General features: G+C 44.8%; 1 long non-coding RNA gene across 1 annotated transcript in view; it reads right to left on the bottom strand.

Moving 5' to 3' along the window:
* LOC309361588 overlaps positions 1-19,547 on the bottom strand; it is a 434,430-nt gene that overhangs the window by 197,474 nt on the left and 217,409 nt on the right. The gene's annotated exons all lie outside the window — the stretch shown is intronic.

Consider the following 19,547-nt stretch of genomic DNA (forward strand, 5'->3'; position numbering starts at 1 on the left):
GTGAAAACAGGATGCACATAGCCCAAATGCATTGAATGAATACATGCACTAAAAGTTTAAATCTGAAATTTTCTTCAGGAAGATCTCGTAACAACATGGAGGGTAGAGGCTGGAATTTGCGGTGTGTGAATAACATACTTCAAAAATGGTTAGCACCAAGGTTTGGGTTTTTTGCAGCTGGAATGCTCCAAACCGGTGTTCCGGCACCTCTCAGGGGCCAAGGAAGTGTGTGTATGGAGGGGTGTGTGGAGAGACCTGAACAGCCTCAGCAAAACCCTGATGTGCTCATGAGGAGACTCTCTCTGGATCCTGCAGCCAATATCCTCCACAATTCTGGAGAGGGTCTCATTGAGGTGCAGTGGGGTTTGGCTGAGGTTCTCTGAAATATACACAGAGTCATGTAGTGATTTCATGCTCTTTATTGCAGCTTGTAAAACAGTGATTGAATTGCCCCCCAAACCTCAGGCTTTTATATACATTATTTAAAACAATAAGTCCCGTCTGAATAGCTGATTCTGCTTCCCTCCTAGAGCCTGATTGGTCTTTTCCTGCAGGCCAATCAGTTGTTGCATTCTATGATCCTACTAGCCTAATAGGCTGATTAACTTCCTCCTGGAGCCTGATTGGTCTTTTCCTGCAAGCCAATCAGTTGTTGCATTCTACAATCCTACTTGCCTATTGTTCTATGATCCAAGCTTAGTACATAACACTCTCCCACCTAACAGCTGATGCGTGGGAAGAAACCTTCCTGCGTGTCAGTCTTGCAAACTGCCCTATCTCTCCTGCTTGCTGTTGAAAGGGAGAGTGTTACACTACAGTGGTACCTCAGGTTAAGTACTTAATTCGTTCTGGAGGTCCGTTCTTACCTGAAACTGTTCTTAACCTGAAGCACCACTTTAGCTAATGGGGCCTCCTGCTGCTGCCGCGTGATTTCTGTTCTCATCCCGAAGCAAAGTTCTTAACCCGAGGTACTATTTCTGGGTTAGCGGAGTCTGTAACCTGAAGCGTCTGTAACCTGAAGCATATGTAACCCGAGGTACCACTGTATAGCAAAACAAAACAAACAAATAAACAAAAACAACACCAAGGAAAGAGTCCCATTTCTAGTCATTAAAGGAAGGCACCCAATTTATTTATTTATTTAAGGGTGCAATACTATACTCATTCATGAGCAATCTCCATTGAACAGTGGGAGTCAGACCATTGGTCCAACATTGCCTGAAAGCAGAGCTTTTGGGGGGTCGGTACCGATTTGTGTACCTCCACCTCTTTTCCTCCTGCCACCATCTCACTGCCACTGCTTGCCCAGCCCCCTCACTGCCCCCAGCACCTTTGCCACTTTCTCCTCCCCCATCCCTCCTGCTTCCTGCAGCTGCAGGCACAGCCTTCTGGAGGTGCTTTGCTGTGACCCTTACAATCGCCAAAGTGCCTTCAGGGAGTGCCTGACACTCATAAGCTCTGGTGCAACATTTTTACAATTGTCAGGCACTTCCCAGAAGATGCTTTGGCTATCATAATGGCCGCAGCAGACAGTGAGGGGACAGTGAGCCTGCGTGGTGGGTAGGCAAGAGGCGGTGCGGGACAGTTGTTTTTCTTAAAAAAAAACAACAAAAAAACTACTGCCTGAAACTGGCAGTGGCTCTCCAGAGTCTCAGATAAAGGACATTCCCAGCCCTACCTGGAGATGTCAGGTATTGAACTGGGACCTTCTGCATGTTTGACCATTGAGCTACAGCCCTTCCAGGTCAAGCCATGGCTGTCTCCATGGCTCCTGGCACATATGAGAATGAGGTTGATACTCCAGTCCTAAATAGTAAACCTCTCTATTGATGTACTATCCATGCCTGTAGGTCACTCCTTTGACCAGATATTTGCACATATCAAGGCCAACTCAGCTCTCACTGTCTTTAAAATGGAGGAAGCACACACACACACACACACACACACGTCTACTTGCTTTCCTGTCCCAGTTTCATTCCGCCCTCTGCATAAGTGGATTGTTCCTTCACCCAAATCTCCCTGAAGTATTTTTAATCTAATCTTCTCTGTAGCGGAGAGGTCCAGGTCACTGATGAACATTTCTTTCCTAAAGCAAAACCCCAAAAGATAATAATGCAAAAAAAGGCAACACAAACACACTTATAAGAATAGAACATGCACCTGAGACTTACTGTAGAGGTGAAGAGAAAATGTCAATATTGAGAGCAAACAAAATTGAGCAAACAAACTCAGGGGCATGTCTCCCCCTGCTGGAGTCTTTCCAGGTGAGCTCTACAACGATGTTTTCCTGCCAAAACTATATTGGAAAAAATTACTGGCCTACCCTCCCATGCCATTGAGCTTGTCCTCCAAAAATCAGCAAATGGGAACAGAATGGAATATTCTTTAAGAACCAATGAGGCAGCCTCAGGTCTGGTGATTGACTCTCCATGTTTTTAGGGAAAGAGTCATCTGTCCCTCTCCTCTCAACCCTACCTTGGGAATCTGGGAACTGAGCCTAGGGCATTCTGCAAACAAAACATCAGCTCTACCACTAGGGATGAGGGAGCAATTTGATTTGGTTCACATTTAAAGGTGAGCCTGCCTAATCTGCACTTAGGTGGACATGCTTTGGAATTTGTGATTCTCTGCAATTCTCTAGTCAACCGATGTATTTTTAAAAAGGAAAGACTGGGTGAAGTTTGCATAAAAATGCAAAGGCTTAAATTCAGTGTTTCATTATTATAATAGTCCCAACAACACAAGGATTTTTGCTTGCCAGAAGGAAGAATCTCCCTGCACCTCCTCCCATGGTTCTCATTAACCTCCAGAGCAGACTGAGGAGGAGGCAAGTGTGGGGGAGGTGAAGGGAAAGTCCTGTTGTGCTAGCAGCACTCATTGCATTGGCTCCCACTTAGTGCAACAGTTTAGGTGAATGCAGCCCGCATATGCATGAAAAAACATATACATAAATACATTTAATTAGGGGGAAATGTTTTGCAAAAATGTGTAGATATAGGAAAAAATGCATGTCAATGTGTTTATAGTTCAGTCTGCAGAATGTGGAGGGCCAAAAGTTTCCCACTTGGCTTAATGTAAGTGGTATTGTTCTGAACTGCATGCCCAAAGCAGGGCTCATGGGAGTTGTTGGGCACAAGGATACCAAAGAGGGATGCCCAAATGTCAGAGAGATCAGTTCTAGTGCTTCATTAAATAAGGTCTAGACTTACAGCAAAGCAGCCTGCCAGGTCTCCAAGCCTTTTCAGATGTGGGACGGACACCACAGCAAAGAGATGGCTTGTCTGTACCTAAGCAAATGTGCCTACATTCTTTATACACAAAGCAGCAGACGTCACTTTGGCCAGGCAATCTGAACAACTTTGAAGATATCACCACCCCATTTGATGGGACTTTACCAAATTTGAATTCCAACTGCATGAATTTGGATAGCTATTATTGTCCTATTTGGCAGGACAATTCTAATCAATACCAGTTTGGATGCCTCTGAATATATCATAACTCAACTTGGCACAAGGACTTCCCAAGATGGAGGAGATGGTCTTCATCTACGTTTGGATGCTAGATGCCAACTTGAATTGAGATGGTGGACCAAATTAACCCTAATTAAAAATTAGATCTCTCACCCACAAATTGAGTCAGGTCAGGCTCAGGTGCACCCTGGGTCGAGTTGGAACCATGGGTTAGTTTGTGTAGTGCACACGCTCACACACAAAGCCTCAAAACTCACAAATTACACTACCCCTTTACAAATCACAATTTTTGTTCCTTTGAATTCTCTGTCAGCAGCAGGCATATCCTGTGTGATTTAGTTAAAACAGCACATCTAACTCTCAAGTCTCCACCATGGTTCCATAGGCACTTTGACACCCTTAGTCACCAAAGTGCCCCCAGACACCTACTCCTTGGCACCCACCAAAGCCCACGACCCCTCCTATTTTTTATTCTAATAAATCATTGTACCATGTGGGTGGGTGGGGATGTTGCCTTAGTATAATACCATTAGAAATGTACATTCCACCCTCTTCAACACCCCCACCCAATGCTCTTGATTACCCTGACCTGCCTAACCCAAGAGCCCTTATAGAATCCTTTGTAGGTTCTCCATCGGTAGGAGAAAATAACAGAGGCCAACCAGAGAATACTGAGAAGCAAAGCAGTTAGTAAGTCTGATCTTTATTAAAGCTGTTGCAACAGGGTTCTCCCCTCACAGGCAGGAGAGAGGAGGAGGACCCAGAACAAAGGTGTGCAAGCCTTTACATAAACTTTTGAACTGCCCACCCTGGAGCCCAGACCAACCCCCAATACATCATACATACATCTGAGAAGGGGCGGACTACAACAGAAATCTGAGTGCATTGTTTTTATCCTGTCTGCCAGGTTACCTGACTGAATTACCTGGGCATCCTGGCCACTCTTTTGTTATGATAATGACTCAGTTATTGAATCCAGGTCACAGGTTACAGGCACACCCTATTCATATCTTAACTGTGCCCTTGAGACTGGATTTGTGAGCAAAGAGACAATGGGGAGGCTCCCCATTTCCTTCCACCTTGCAGAGAAATATTTGAGATCAATTTGGAAGAGACAAATGGTTTCAGTACTTTTCTGTGGGTCTCAGACATGTGGTCTATACATTTATGTGTGTGTTTGCTTGGTACATCTATGAGCATTTACTATATATATATGACCTTAAAATTCTTATAAAAGTACATTTTGCTGAATGGATTTAAATGGTTGTGCTTTTTAAGCAGTTGGTGGGACTTTCAACCATCTTCTATGCAGATGACCTAAACATACTCATTCTCCTTTTGCAGTACCTCCTAGTGCTCCAGAGGGTAATAAACACCACAAGATATAGACAACAGCCTCCTAAATCAGGACTTGGATTCATCAGTTCTCCCAGAAGCAGCTCCTGCCTTACTTTTAATCTTGCCCAGCCTAGCTTGTGAAACACACAGTGAAATTGTCGCCTGAGGGGCTATGGCAGCTGCTGCAGGCTATTAGCCCACCATTGCCCTCCTTAACTTGCACCACTGGGCTTTCTTCCCCCCTTGTATCTTTTTTCTTTTTCTTTCATGATTCCTGACACACCATCAGGAAGCTTAAGTGTCAGGCTTAATTTTAACATTTCCTGGCACTTTGCTGCTTGCATGGCTCACAATTCGTGCCTTATTTTGGAGACAATTTGTGTATTTATAATTAATATGGATTAGATATTATTATCCAGGCAATATGGCAGGCAAGCAGTTAGAGGGGAGAACAGCTGTTCAATAATGCAAATGATGCACACATAAATTACATTTTAGCAATGGGATATTATTACCCAGACGGACAAAAGTTCAGAACCCTGGGGCGGCTGAATTAAAATAGCCCCTGTGTAGAAAGTCGCCATAGAGACAGAGAGGAGGGATTGCCAGCCTGGTGAGTGACAAGAGCAATGCTGCTCTTGGGGGTTAGCTGGGCTTGTCAGGCAAGGGATTCAGTGTTGACACTGGTGACCTGGGTTCAAAGAGCTAGAATCTAGTTGGTTGATCAATGATTACAGCAACCGCCTTTCAACTTTGATGTCACTATGACATCAGGCAATTGACTGGTCAGTTGTTGGCTCACAGAGCTGGGTGTGGCAGATGATCTAGTATGCTGTCTGGATCTATACATAAGACAAAGAATCATTATTTGGTGATCTGATAAAGGTTTTCTTAGAACAACAGAGAGGGAGAAGATACAGGCTTGCCACTCTCCAGAATGGAAGGTGATCATGTGAGGGAGAGGACACAGGTCACTGGAAGAGCACATGATGTGTATGAAGTGGGTCCCAGGTTTGTTTGTTTGTTTGTTTGTTTATAAAAATATTTATATACTGCTAAACTGTAAAAAATATGCAACATTAAAAAGATTTAAAAACAAACAATAAAAGCATAAGAAGTTTTTAATGATTTTAAAACAGAGAAGTTACAAACAAGCATCAATAAACCATTGTGGGAAGGATGGACTATTAATTACTTGCCTAGGCCTAGTGGAATAAAAATGTTTCAGCAGGCATTTAAAAGTTCAACAGTTGGCACAGAAATCATCTGCTGAATCTCCATTGGCAGAGTATTCCACAGAACCTCTAACTCTCAGGTATCAAACTAAAGGCTTGCTTTCTCATTATTATCCAACGAGTCTCACCAACTTGCAGGGATGAGACTGGGGGTGATACAAAGTGCACAAGGGTCTTCTGTTGGAGAATCAGTGGAGGGAGTGACCGGAGGGGCTGAGCAAAGGAGCTCTGAGGGAGCTGGTGGGGGAGGAACAGCAACAGCGAACTGACTGGAAGGGGCCTACGTGGTAAGTGAACGAGCAGGAAGAGCACACATGCTTGTGTGTTTGTAACGTCACCGCCGCCTTCCCCCAACCTCACCTCACCTACTATTGGTTGGGACAGATGGTGAGGTCAAACACAGTCCTGAGAGGGAACCTGGAGCAGTGAAGCTGCTTGCAACATCTGCGGTTCCCAACTGAGTCGCAGCCCTGTGTGAGTTAACTGCTGCACAAGAGAAGGCGGGGTGCTGTTGGCATTTTGAGAAAACCCTGGACATTTTGCCCAATTTAAAAAATCCACCCGGGCAGAAATTTCACCATTAAAGAAGAGGACATTTCCAGGAAAAGGAGGATGTATGGCAACCCTTGCTATATGGACACTGTGTGCCTCTTACACAGCAGATCCAGGTATTGGGCGAAAGGTCTCTCTAGTCCAACTTTCTGCTTCCCATATTGACCAGTCAGATTCCTAGTGCTCAGGTCAGAAGTCCAGAAGCAAGACATGTGTGCAATAGCTGTCTCCCATAGCTGTCCCCCTGTGAGTGAGTCAGAGTCACACTACCTCTGATCCTGAATGCAACCAGCCAATATGGCTAGTAGCCATTCATAGGCTTCTCCTTCATGAATTTGTCTAATCCTCTTTTAAAGCCGTCCAAGGAATGCAGCTATATCAAGGAAGTGACCCATGTAGTTTCACCAGGCTGCTTTTATTCAACAGATTCCCTTCCATTTGTTTCAGATCCACTCTAAAGACACCTTCCCTCTCCCCATGCTATATTTCTGCCAAGCTGACATTCTGAATGCTAGAGGAGAAGGCACAGCTTCTCACATGCACAGTAAATAAGGCTGAGATTACTGGTAGTGTGGAATGGGACTGACTATTGCAATATTTAATCTGCTGGGTGGGCATATCATTAAAATGGATATCCAGGGCTTTAATCATGATGCCAAGCTGCCATCTGCCTCCTCCATGCTCCCTCTTGGCTTAGGCCGGGGCTCAATATACGAGGGGACAGCTTGCAAGAGCACCATCGTCATAATTCATCTTCTGAGCACGATGGCACAAGCTGTTTTGGCTTGATGAATCCCTGCCATATAAACATGCGTTCCCCATTAAAGCTGCTCAAGCAGGCAATTAGACCTTGGATGAGGTTAGGGGCAGAGGACCAAGCTGCCACTTGTTCTTCAGTGCTGGACGAATGGGGTGCTGCAACCCCTAAGAAGCTTTCAGAAGCACCTTAGATAATTTAATCAAACATGGTGTTCACTAGTGAAATGATGTGAGAGGTGAATGTTTCCCCCCAGAGCTTGGCTTGCTTTTCTTTCACTGTACAAGGCACAAATATGGAATGCATGCAGGTTTCATGTTTCCATAGAATTCCACCAAACCCCAACAAAATATGGGTTCAACATAGGTTGCTCAAGAGACTGAACTGCAGGCAGCTATTGGAGATGAGCACTGGGATCAATGCCAGAGAACTGGGAATGCATTGAAATACATCAGAGTCAGAAAGATTTTTTTATTTTGCTTCGGGTACATCTCCACCCAAACAGAAAGCCTTTTATACACATTCCTTTCCCAGATCAGAGGTGGGGAATCTCAGAACTGGGAAGTCTCCCTACTTGACCCTCAGAACTCTCCCCAGGTCACATCCCCTCCCGAGCCACGTCCTCCCCAAGCCACACCCCTCACCATCCTTGCTTGGCACCCTCATGAGTGTTTTTGCCAGGGTAAAATGTGTCCTTGGACTCTGGGAATGCCTCTTGCTTGGCTGGATGGAAGAGAGAGAAGGGGTGTGTGTGTGTGTGTGTGTGTGTGTGTGTGTGTGTGTGTTGGCTTGCTATACAAAGCCAGGATTTAGATTCAGAGTTGCCAAATGCAGTATCCTTCAACCACCCAAGGCCTTGAATAGTAACATTTTTTTATTTCCCCTGTATACACTAATGATGAGGGGAACAGGGACAACTCAACAAAGAGGACATCGCAGAACCAGGGGGCTGGTTCTGAGAAAACCCTGCTATGAGTCCCCACCAACCAGGAAGTTTAGGAGCATTATTCTCAGTTAAGGATGAGGGGTGATTGCCTTTCCCACAGCTGGTTATTTCCTACGCCCCTTCTCAAAGCTAAGTTTGGGCTTACTGTGTTTTCTGTTGTGCTTGAAATTGGGGTGTAGGGAGAGGGTGGGAACTTGGTGAGGGAGGGACTGGGTTCCATTTTGTGCCAGACCTAAATGCAGAAGGAGGTAGGAAATGATGTATGAAGGCAGTAATTTCCAATCCAACCACTGCTCATTGTATGCAGCACTGTATCCATTCCCAATGCAGTTTGAGTTCTGACCAAAATTGCATTGTTTCACTGTTTGCTGTGGCAGAATTTTGCATAATTAATCACATTAGCATTACGTTTCCCCACACCATTCATTTCATGCAAATGAGAGGGAAGGCGTCATCATTGACATGTTGTTTGTTGACCGAAAACAACAACAGCAAATACTAATCATACTTGCTGATCGATTTCTGCTTCAGACATGGAACGAATAAGCAATTATTGGCAATTTCTGTTCTCATTTTCATTTCTGTCAGAATTCTCAGCATCCTTAGTTTGTAGGCAAGGATGCAAGAAGGCAAGGATTTGACCTTTGTCACAACCAGTGCTTTTTCCATTCAACTGCAGTTCTGTTTCCACCAAATGCTATGTTGTTTGTCATGCTATCCACTATTTGATGTAATTTATGCAAGTTACATAACTTACGCTCATTTCTATGCAAAAGATATAGCAAAACAATATTCTGAAATGTCAGTAATTATATATCATTTGCAGGCTTAGAAAAGAACAATGATGTGACCAATTGTATTCAATAACCTGATTTATGTCTCTGATTGCAGGGGAATGCACAAACTGCAACAATTTCCACTTCCTTTGAATCACCTGCATTTCACACTTATTTCATAGAAGAAAAGTGAGTCAAATGTGACTGAGTTCAGGTTTAGAATCAAAAAGCCTGCCAAATTGGAGCCATCCGCTCTGATGTTCAAGAAGGGAGGCTGTGGTCATATGTTGCAGAAACCAGAGTGTATAAATATCACACAATAGGGCTCAGACACTCAAGTTCCAATGAGATGGGCTGAAAAGTGAGGAAGAAGAGAGGGGATGTCAGAGTGGCACTGACAAAAGGGGGGTCTTGCACACTGCTGTAGGCAGAATGAAAATAATGAGTTCCACAGGAGAGGAGATGGAAAAGGCAGCCATTCTGGAAAAAGTAGACATTTAAGAAATTAAAATAAAGGCCACTGCTCTGAGTGGTATCATCTTTATGCAAGGAAAAGAAAGATACTATCTGAGACACAATCTGGACATTGAATGATATTTCCCCACCCTTCATTTCCTTCCCAGCCTTTCAATGCTGGTCAGATAATACCCTCCTTGAGTGATCATACCTCCTACTTTATAGATGATAATCCACTATTTCAGGGGTGCAGACCCTTTGGCTTGGGCACCAGATGTAGCTGTCCAAGCCTCTCTGTATGTCCCTCAAGGCTCCTCAGGCTACACGCATCACACCAGCCCCAGTTCTTAACCTCTTTGAGTTGTTTTAGCCTGTCTGGAAATCTAATATGGGGCAGATAGGTGTTCAAAGTACACATCCTGTATTTTCAAACCTTCCATTTTGTCTGCCATTGTTGTTGTTGCGCTTGTGAAGGCCCTGAGCTGATGTCAGGTGGGCACAAACAATACAGCATTCTGGCTTAACTTGTAACAAGTCTGAGCTTGCTGCTTCATCATGGCAGCCCTCAGATTCTTCCTGGGCCACACCCTCTTTCCCCAAGCCACACCTACCAGTGGCCTTATTTCACACCCTCCACAAGGATCTTTGCTTGGCTGGAAGCTACCACTGAGTGCTGATGATGCATCTTGCTTGCCTGGATGGAGGTTAGAGATACATGGAAAATGCCCTGCTGTGCTGAGGCAACCTTCATATTAATTGCCCCTTTCCCCCCTTTAACAACACCCACTACTGGCATGTGCTATCACTACCACCCAAAACTACATCTGAAGAGGAAGATGGGTGTGACTGGCAGTTAGTGGAGGCAGAAGCAATGCTGAGCAAGAACCCTAATGGGGGCAGCAGCAGAGGTGCCAATAGGCCTTCTGAGCACTAGGGCCAATTGCTAGTACCCAGTCCTGCAGACCCCCTGCCCTGCATGTAGCATAGGGAAAAGGTAAGAGAGTGTTCAGCTGTGACAGTTTCCCAGTGCATAGGTTGAACGATTGTGTTTGATCATCACAGATGTGAAGATTAAGAAAACATTTGGCAACCCAGGAAAGGTTGTTGTCCCAGCAAGAAGTCTGCTTTTAAACAGCTGGGGTTTCCAGACTAATTTGTCCAAGACACTGAATGCTTTTGCAATTGTAAGTGAGTCTTATAAATGGAGGTCACAGCAGGGTCCTTGTGCTTTTACTCCTAACAGGAGTGAGGTTCCGAGTGTCTTGCATGCCACTCTGCATTCCAAACCAATCGTGACAGTTAGAGGGGCTTTAATTGAAGCTGATGGATTTCAGGTTGGCTGAGGGCTTTTGCCAAACCGGGAGGCCAGCTTCTCTCTGGTTTGAATGACAAAAAGGTTCATCGGGCTTCCTGCTGAAATGGCTCCACACAAGTGAGTAGGACATCATCATGAGCCCTGGGTTAGCAGTTGATCCAGCAAAGTTGCTAGGTGAATCTGCTCCAAATTAATGCCTCTTCTCATACACTCCAGTGATGGGAGAGATTTTCAATGGTGCATGTCACAGCCGAGAGTGCTGAACTCAATATGGCACTTGCCTGCTTTGCAGTCTCCCTGAGTGTGCAGCATTAAAATGAAGTTTCCTTAAGCAGTACTGCTGAAGTTCTCAAGTGCTTGGATGCCACTTAATTCGGGACTGAGCCAGTGAAATAATAATAATAATAATAATAATAATAATAATAATAATAATAATAATAATACATTTTTATTTATATCCTGCCCTCCCCAGCCAAAGCCGGGCTCAGGGTGGCTAACAACACTAAAATAGTGCAACATTCTAAAAACATTATAAAAATTAATTAAACTCAAAATTGATGGCAACCATAAACTAAAGTTCTGTAAAGATTGCCAAAGGAGGGACCTCAAATAGGAATTCTCAAATGCCAAGTCATCCTATGACAGTAGTCCAATAAAGAAGATGGATCCACTGGCATTTCTTCCATTGAACCCTGAGGAGACACCTCTTTCTATGCCCAGACTTCAGTGACTGGCCCACAGACCAGTACTGAGGATCAGGAGAACCCAGAGGTGCTTATTTCTCCACTTAAAAAAATTAAAATAAAAAATATCTCCGCAGCTTGAAACTCTACGCTCTAGAGCAGTGTTTCCCAACCTTGGGTCGCCAGCTGTTTTTGGACTACAACTCCCATCATCCCTAGCTAGCAACACCAGTGGTCAGGAATGATGGGAATTGTAGTCCTCAAACAGCTGGAGACCCAAGGTTGGGAAACACTGCTCTAGAGAGCCTCCATAAACTGTAGGACTCCAACTCTCATCACCCCTGACTACTGGCTGTGATAGCTGGGACTGATGGGAGTCCAACTGCAGATAGAAGGCCACAAGTCATCCCTACCCCCCCCCAGTCTAGAAGAAGCCAACAGCTGGAGGGAAAGGCACCAGTTTTTAAACTGTCCAGATGCAGTATGCAAGGAGAGAGATTTTAATCTTGGGCACAGCTGAAACAACTTGCTTTTTCTGCCTCCATTCCATTACAGGGTTGCTAACTGTTGTCCTGAACTGGTACTGTAGTCCTTGTCCAGAGTGCTAACCTGGCCTGACATTTGCTTCTTGTCTATTCTAGTACTTATGGGTCTTTCTGTCATGCCAGATGAATCTTGTTTCTTTTTCCTTTTTCTTTTTGTTAGAGTTACAAGCTTGGTGGATCAAAGGAATACTGTGGATGTAGTGTATCTTGATTTCAGTAAGGCGTTTGACAAACTCCCCCATGATCTTCTTGCAGAGAAGCTGGTAAAATTCTGGTTGGATGAGATTACTGTTAGGTGGATTTGTAGCTGGTTGGCTGACCAAACCCAAAGAGTGCTCACTAATGGCTCCTCACCATCCTGGAAAAAATGACAAGTGGGGTGCCATAGGGTTCTGTTCTGGGCCTGTTGTTGTTCAATGTCTTTATAAATAACTTGCATGGAAGAATTATGGGGATGCTCATCAAATTTTCAGATGATACCAAATTGGAAGGGGTAGCTAATGCAGCAGAACACAGAATTGGAATTCAAGATGATCTTAATAGATTGGAAAACTGGGAACAAACTAACAAAATGAATTTCAATAGGGACAAATATAAGGTTTGATACTTAGGCAGGAAGAACCAGCTGTGGGTTGGGTAGATGTGGAAAACCTGGCTTGCCAGTAGTACATTTGAAAAGGATCTAGAGGTCTCAGTAGACCACAAGCTTAATATGAGTCATCAGTGAGATGCAGCAGCAGCAAAAATAAAACAGAAAACTAATGCTATTCCAGTCTGCATCAGCAGAGTACTGAGTCCACTTCTGCGTAACACAATTTAAGAAGGATATTGACAAGCTGGAACATGTGCATATTGCATGCATTTAGACAAGTAGGAGAGGGTATTTTCTTTAGTAATTATCCTACCTCTTACCCACTTGTGTAAGAAGACATACATCTATTTCAGCAGAGTTAAACTCACAATCCATGTATATGGTGGATCTATAAGAAAGCAAGGTAATTTTGGGAAATGATATATGATGAGAAATGATATATGATGGGAAACCATCAGGACAGCAACAGATGGACTCCTAGAGCAGCCAGTACATTGCACCTTCGCTGGGCTTGATGTATGCTGAGGTTGAAGGAGGAGAGTTTGCAAGCCCTCTTTATTTCTTGCAAACATAAACATTCTCAGAGACTATGTGACTAGACTCCAGTACTCCTTTAAAGAGGTGGCTGCTCATGAAGCCCTGCCAAGAGCTGCCCTTGGCAAAGCAGCAGTTAGGACATTAGCCACCTCATGAGCAGCTGTTGTAACACAATATAAGTATTAGTTACAGGTAGGTAGCCATGTTGGTCTGCTGTAAAGGTAAAGGTAAAGGGACCCCTGACCATTAGGTCCAGTCGTGACCGACTCTGGGGTTGCGGCACTCATCTCACTTTACTGACGGAGGGAGCCAGTGTACAGCTACTGGGTCATGTGGCCAGCATGACTAAGCCGCTTCTGGCAAACCAGAGCAGTGCACGGAAACGCCATTTACCTTCCCACCGGAGTGGTACCTATTTATCTACTTACACTTTGACGTGCTTTCAAACTGCTAGGTGGGCAGGAGCAGGGACCGTGCAATGGGAGCTCACCCCATCATGGGGATTCGAACTGCCGACCTTCTGATTGGCAAATCCTAGGCTCTGTGGTTTAACCCACAGCGCCACCTGCGTCCCGTTGATCTGCTGTAGTCAAAACAAAATTAAAAAATTCCTTCCAGTAGCACCTTAGAGACCAACTAAGTTTGTTATTGGTATGAGCTTTCGTGTGCATCTGAAGGTATCTGAAGAAGTGTGCATGCACAGTGTGCCTGGAGTTCTTCTGCTTTCCTCACCTAAACCCCAGGAAACCTTAAAGTGGAGCATGGTGGTACTGGGAGACCCCAGAGGGCATTTTCCTCAGGGTGCCCTTGAACCTGCCATCCATCCTTGCTCTTCCGTCAGAAGTCAAATGAGTAGATGATTTGCTGCTGCTGCTGCTGCTGCTGCCGCCACCACCATGGGAATGGCCGCATAGCTGTCAACGTTTTCCCTTTTTTAAGGGAAATTCGCTTATTTCGAATAGGATTCTTTGCAAAAAAAGGGGAAAGTTGACAGCTATGGGAATGGGATGTCCATGCTTGCCCATGATTGGCCAGGCTGCACTAAGCAGTGAATAATGATGTCCCAGCATTACTCTCAGGATCAATCCCTGTAAATGCTAGACTCCATCTCACACCATCCATGCAGATTGGCCATGTCAGCTGGGGCTGATGGGAGTTCAATAAATAAATAAATAAATTTTTATTTATACCCCACCCTTCCCGGCCAGGGCCAGGCTCAGGGCAGCTAACACCGAATATAAATTAAAATAGAACATAATAGGGAAAAGGAAAAAGGGAGAGAGAAAAACAGTTAATTAAAATATGGCTTAAAATGCAGCCTCATTTTAGTAGTAGTGCATAAATCAAGACCATAAAAGGAGGAAACATCAGATATTCACCCGAGCCAGCTATCCATGCTGGTCTTACAAAAAAAGCCAAGGGAAAGTTTATATGCCAAATCCCATATAAGGAGTCAGAGTGAATCCAAGCCGAAGGCCAGGCAGAACAGCTGCATCTTGCAGGCCCTGCGGAAAGATGTCAAATCCCGCAGGGCCCTGGTCTCTTGTGACAGAGCGTTCCACCAAATGCTGAAAAGGCCCTGGCCCTAGTTGAGATCAATCGAACCTCCTTGAGGCTCGGGACCGCCAAAGTGTTGTTATTTATGGACCTTAAGGTCCTCCTCGGGGCACACCAGGAGAGGCGGTTCTGTAGGTATGAGGGTCCTAGGCTGCATAGGGCTTTAAAGGTCAAAACCAGCACCTTAAACCTGACCCTGTACTCCAAGTCCAACACCACTTAAAGGGCCACCCGTCCACTACCCCTGCTCTATGGACTGTAGGCAGAATTGCCTATTTGTAAAAGGCTAGAGCAAGGGTGTTGCCGAGTGGATCACAAAACTATAGAACCAAATGGTTATCTAGATCAAACCCCTGCAATACAACAGTCACAGCTAAGCAGAGGCACAGATGTGGCATAGATGAGCATCAGCTGTACTCCAATCCTCACTGAAACTGTGCATTCTGTATGATGCGATTTATCTTCCTAAAGTTATGGGCTGTTGGGTTTGTAGTGGGGTAAGGGTAAAATGAAGTAGGGGAATCGGAGAAGAGGAAGCGTGAAGCACAGCTTAGCAGGGGGGAAGATGGACAATTAAGGAAGAATTTAATTGACAATTATTTAGATAAAGTCAAGAGATGTTTCTATTCTCAGCCCAAGTGTGGATAAGTGGCACAGGGACTAAGCATACAAATTAAAATAATAACCGTTCAAAGCTTTAGAGGAGAAAATCTTCTTTTCTTTTCTTTTTTTGTTGTGCAGAGAATTGAGACTATAGGAAGTGGGGTGGGAATCAGCAGGGGGAAATTCTCAAGAGCTTACACTAGGGGCAGTCAGGAAATAATTAACTGGCTTCCTGAGGGGTGAATGTGTGTACTGTATTAAAAAAGAGGGATTTGGAGGTTTGAGGGGGGGAGGAAGAAAAGATAAGATTCTAATGCAAGGGAAGTCTGTGATGAGCTCACGGGCTTGTAATTCTCCATCATATAAAGGTTAAAATAATAATGGTTGCATACAAAAACAATTTCATTCAAAACAATCCACTCAGTTCCTAATTTATTAATTTGTAAGCTTTTTTGTAATCCACTCTTCAGCCCGGATCAATAAAAATATACCCTCAGGCATATGATCTCATAGAAAAGTGCCCAAGGCAAACTTTTGCTGGCCAAAATGCATTGGACATTAATAAAAAGGGCATCACCTTTCTTCAGCATCTTGAGTTTGGCTCTGGTTTTTTTGTCTTTTACAGTCTAAAAGACACAATGCAAAAGGGGGAACAATGGGAAGGGAAAAGGAAAACAATCAAACTCAGGGGCTAGTTAGTGTTGTGTATTGCTTTTTTGTGTACCCTGCTTTACAGAGTGAACTGAGATCATTTAGGAACAGCTCTCACATTTTCAAATCAGATTACATCATTAACAAGGCAGATTATTAATATTATCACAATTAATTAATCAATTAATTAACTTTGTGTAACATCATATACCTGCAAGTCTCCCAACATAAAATCACAATATAAAAACACACACAAAAAAACAAGAACAACCCAATAACCCACCCCCCAACACATTTTAAAAAGGCATTCGATGTCAATCAGCCAAAGGCCTGGTTAAATAAGAATGTTTTTGTCTGGTGTCTAAAGGTATAACGAAGGCGCCAGCTGAACTTCCCTGGGGAGAGCATTCCATAAACAGAGAGCCAGTGCAGAAAAGGCCTGTTCTCATGTTGCCACCCTCCGGACCTCTCATGCAGGAAGCACATAAAGAAGCACCTCAAAAGATGATCTCAGGGTTCGGGTAGATTCATATGGAGAGAGGCAGTCCTCAGTGGCGTCATCTCCAGAAGGCACTGGGAGCCCAGGCTGCCCTGCCCTGCCTTGCCCCCTTGCCCCCACCATGCTACCCCCCCACTGCTACTGCGCTACCGCCACTGATACTGCTGTGCTGCCGCCATGTGCTGCTACTACCCCTGTGCCACCCTGCCACTGCTGCACGCTACCTTACCATGAACCATCATCCGCTGTGGGGCCTCAGAGGCCTCATGGTGGAAGCACAGACCCACACAGCGGTTGCTGTTTCATGGTAAGGTGCTGCATGGCAGCGGGGGTGGCACGGTGGTAGCAGAAGTGTGCCACGCTAGTGGCAGCATGCAGTGGTGGAGGTGGAACAGCGGTAGCGGCATCAGCAGTAGCAGTGGTGGTACACAGCGGTGGGGGCATAGTGGTTCTGGGGGTAGCGGCAGCATGCAGTTACGCAGGTGGCACAGCGGTAACTGTGGCAGGGGGTTACAGCATTGGCATGCGATGGGGTGGCAGCGGGGGGGGGGTGTGTGTGGCATGTAGCAGTGCAGTGGGGGGGCAGAAAAATGTGCCAAAAAAAGGGCTTGTGGAGGCCTAGGCCCAGTTTTTTTATGATGCCAGCATGCTCATATACGTGCACTGCCATGTCATGGTGTCATGTCATAACATGGCAGTGCATGCACTTCACAACCACAGTCAGGTGTCCAATTTGGCACCCCTGGCAGTCCTTGTGGTATTGCATTCCTCAGGTATTGATGAGGAGCCAGTTCCTTGCAGCAGCCTACAGAGGAGTCATCTGCACTGCAAGGGAGTTTGAGTTTGATGGCGAGGCCAAACAAATCCTGAGCCCTCAGGAGAGATAGCATCTCAATGACCAAACACAAAGTGCCTGACTACAGGCAAGGTCTCATTGGGAGTTAGATCCCTCTCTTGAGGCAGTGGCATAACATGGGTTGCTGGTGCCCGGGGCGGAGCAACTGTTGATTACTCTAAGAAACTCGTTTTCCCATGAGTGCTTGGTGGATTCCTGCTACAGTCTGAACAATTTATGTATGCAGTAAACATTTGCCATATGTTATAAAAGGAATATGGATTGTGTTTGCCCTTTACCGCTCTCACATGCTATGCCTCTGTCTGGAGGAGACATCTGGACAAAGATAGCAGCTAGGAATCAGCTGAGGTCAGGGTGTGGTTCCAGCACAAAAGCGGACTGAGTAGAAAACCAAATCATCATAGGAAACTTCCTGAGCATTGTCAGCCGTCCTATCTTCACACAGACACAATTAATCTATATGGTTTTGTTTTGAGTGTTGTCATCTTCACTGGTGATCCATAGGGATTTCTTTTCTTCTCCTTCCTCATCTTAATATTTTAGTTGCTACCAAGGCACTCCAAGAATGGGGCCATGGAGGGTTTGCTGCTGGGGAAAAAAATTAATTTAAGACGCATCAACCAATTTGTCACTTTTGTAATGAGAAAATGAACAAACTTGTGCCCTAATATAAATAATAATTTATAGCTGGGGCTTAGAAAGGAATACACAAGTCCTTTGCCACCTTCTTTATTCGTCATGTGTGTGTACACACACACACACACACACACACACACACACAAAGATGAAAACCTCAAAAGATAGCTTGGGGAATACTTTTAATATAGGAAGTGGTCTTAGAGAAAAGAGGATTCATGGCCAAGAATTTGCACTAATTGCCTCTGTGCTCTGATAGAACAAAAATAAGTTGGCTGGAGCATTCTCAGCATATGCCATGTCCTTGGGCCACATTAGGCAAGATTGCTTTTCACTGCAATTAGGGGTGCCACCTGAATTCAAGCAGGGGTGCCCATGTGTGGCTGGTGCCTTTTGGGACTGGTAAGATGGAAGGCAAGGAGCTAAGCAGGGTCCAGTAAGGTTCCAAATTGGATGTGGGAGTGCGTGCTGAGATTCCTGCATTGCAAGGGGTTGGACTAGATGATCCTCGAGGTCCCTTCCAACTCTGCAGTTCTATCATTCGGTAGTGCTGGACTGGTTGCAAGAAAGATATCAAGAAAATGGAGGGTGGATGAGGCAGGGCCAGCTCAAGACTTTGTGCTGCCTGAGGCGAATGACAAGATGGCACCTTCCCCAAGTCACATAAATAAGCCAATGGCACTGGCAGTTACTCCAATACTGGTAAAAGGGCAGTGTCTTCCACTGCCCTTGAGGGCAGCAGACTAGCATAGGGTGTATACAGGCAGGCCACTTGGCACTTGGCTCTCCCTACTTCAACATCTGCTGCCTGAGACAGCTGCCTCACACTGTCTCATAGTAGGGCTGGTGCTGGGCAGAGGACAGGTTGAGGTTGGAGGGACAGTGGCGCATTTATCCTATCATATTACCCTGCACAAGTGAGCCCCCTGCTCAGATCCTTGCAAGCATTATCAATGTGACTGTAGCCTTAGTTCTGAATGAACCTCTCTTCCACTAATGCAGATGCCACACCTTACACCATTATGTAGGGGATCCCACCACTCAGTCACCATTTGAGGGGAATCCCCCACCATTTGAGGGGAATCTTATGGGTTTTTGCCTGAGGTAAGGCTTTGATACTTGGAGACTCAGGCAGAAGTTGAACAAATAAGATTTATTTTACAGGAAGAAAGTTGGTAAAACAAATGAAGTGTCAGGAGATAAAGTTATTTAAGGAAACAACAAATTAATCATTATTCTAAATCTAGTGGATGTCACAGGGTAGGAATCACACAGGGTAGGAATCACACAAGGTAGGAATCACACAGCTTCTTTTAAACTTTTGTTGCTTATTTTCAGTTAGATGTTACAGGTATCTAGACTAGATGGTAAATGGTAAATGGTTAGCTTGTTTCAAGTTAATTCACTTCAGTTTATTAAGATAGGTGTTGCACAGGTGTTACAGCTTAATACTTTGGTTCTTAAACAAGGTGGCACTTTTTGTCAGTTTTCCAACTTTTTAACAATCACACTCCTGAGGTACTTCAAATAGTGTAACTGATCC

This window comes from Podarcis melisellensis (assembly GCF_964234715.1).
Source record: "Podarcis melisellensis genome assembly, chromosome: Z".
Classification (NCBI taxonomy): domain Eukaryota; kingdom Metazoa; phylum Chordata; class Lepidosauria; order Squamata; family Lacertidae; genus Podarcis; species Podarcis melisellensis.